Here is a 2,456-nt window from a genome sequence, read left to right as displayed (position 1 = left end):
CCGCGCGGCATCAAATTATTTTCTTGATAATTGGTCTAATTCAGTATAAAATTAATTTTCTTCTTGAAAATTCATCTTTTTAGTTGATTCAACTGGCTAAAAATTAATTGTTTTTTGTTCCAAATTAGGTTTTTAAACTAAATATGTAACTACTCTATTTTGATTTAAAAGGCAGCTACTGCTCGGTTAAAATTCGTTAAAACCCCTTTTTTTGTTGAAATCATCATTGTAGTTTAAAATTAATCTTTTTGGTTGAAAGCGAACTTTTTCGATGAGAATCTATATGATTAATTAAAAAAATTAAGCAGTTTCGCAGAAAATTTGTCTCTTTAAAAATATACGTAGGTAATCTTTTTTGGTTGAAAATACGGCTGGTTGAAAATTTTTCTTCTTTGGGTGAATTGAACTGTTTTTTATTGTAAATAATCCTTGATTTGAAGTATCAAATATTAAATTTTTCGTTGGAATCATTTTTTGTTAACAATGTAACCATTTTTTTAAAGATGAACTCTTTCGTTGAACTTTGATTTTATAAATTTGAAATTTCCTTTCAATAAGATCATGGGGAATTGCATTCATAAATTATTTTCTCAGAAAACTTGAATAGCCTCTTTAATCCGCACCTAAACACAAAATTGTTCATAAATTTTTAGATGCAGATAGATGATTTATTGGCATAAATTAAAAGCTCAAGTTTTGAATTTTTAAGCCGCAATGAGACTATAAAATTTGCTGTTGTCGAAAATTTATGGTTACGATTTTTGAAAAGGTCCTTTCGTCGAGATTCATTGAAGACAAATATTTTATTACTTAAGCTCTACCAGCTGCATGCAAAACTCATTATGGGTAAACCAACGTACCTTTCTCAAAATTTGTTTCGTTTATGACTTGATCCTTTCATGAATTTATTTTTGTTACTTCCATTACAAACAAAAGTTTTATTAAGTTTTATTATGTTTTTTATTTTAGGTTTATATATTTTGTTGAAAATTCGATTAAAAATGCAAATACAGTCAACTTCCACTGATGTCCCCGCGCCTAGTTCCCCTGCCCATATACGCACTTATTTCCCCGTGCACCGTTCCATCACCTCCCACCAAGTTCCCTATGCGGGCTAGACGGTCGCGCATGAGAGAGGGACTGACCAATTAAAAAGAGACCCGACAGATTAACTCATAAATTTCCGAATAGTAAAATGCTTCAAATGTATAATGTATTTTCTCAGTCATGTTCCATTATTTTGTCGATTAGCGACCTTTCAGTGTCCCGAAATACAATCAACTGTCCGAAATTTGAGAGGAGACTACCCGATCTTATACACTAACCTCAAATTTTGGATATTTTATTTCGCGACACTGAAAGATCTCTAATCGACAAAAGAATGGAACATGACTGGGAAAAAAATTCTATACTTGAGAAATATTACGACCCAGAAGTTAGCTATGCATATAGATTTGAAAATTTGACCTCGAATAAAAAATGAAATAATAGACATAGTCAAAAACTAAAAACACCGCTGGAATCGGCTGAGCCATATCTCTAGGTTTTTTTCACTTTTTTCAAAAAGTCATTTTTTAAACAATTACGTTGTTAATTAACATTTATCCTTCACTATAAAAAAACAAAAGTCCTAAAGAAAAAGTGAAGATAGTTCTGGATTCTCTTCGGCAATATCTCCAGGTGTTTATTTTTCATTTTTAGAAAAAAATAATTATTTAAACAATTATATTGTTTATAATATTTTAAAATTTATTCAACAATTGTGGTAAACAATTCCGAGTTGTTAAGTTAAAAATAACATACCTTGAAGTATCATGAATGAAAAGAAATGTTGAACAATGCAAAAAAGTTAGTTTAAACATTGTTTTTGCCCCCTCTACGCACACAGCTTTACGATATCCCATGGCGCATATATGAATTTGATTATTTATCCTTCACTATAAATAATACCCAGAGCCTAATTTTTATGAATTTATTTAATAATATTTATTTTTCGAACAGTATATAAGGAAATTTGTTTATGAGCATCATACTGATATCTTACCGGTGAAAACATTTATCATTAGATTACCGGTGTTGGAAGATCAATTTAACAAATCAAGACCTAATTTTGTTTACTTCAAAGATATATATTGTACATAGGCTCCACAAGAGGGCCCTATTGAGTACCTGTTTCTAGGTTGCAGTTAAATTTTTCCATTTTAAGGCAAAATTCGGGTTTCAGAGGGTTAAGATGAAGGGGCTTTGTGGTTACCTGTAACTGGGCTAGTCATAGTTTTCTATTTGAAGCATAGATTTCTTCATTTATTCAATTTATGCAAAGCTTTGTTGAAGTTTGTTTGTAATACAGTGGCAGCAGGGAAAGTGAAACAAAAAGAAACTGTTAATGTGAATTGTGCCCACTTAATAGAATCAACAGCTTTCCAGCCATTCTGGAATAGGAGCTTTTTATGTGG

Source organism: Belonocnema kinseyi, chromosome 1 (genome assembly GCF_010883055.1).
Source record: "Belonocnema kinseyi isolate 2016_QV_RU_SX_M_011 chromosome 1, B_treatae_v1, whole genome shotgun sequence".
Classification (NCBI taxonomy): Eukaryota; Metazoa; Arthropoda; class Insecta; order Hymenoptera; family Cynipidae; genus Belonocnema; species Belonocnema kinseyi.
This window is presented reverse-complemented; position numbering follows the sequence as displayed.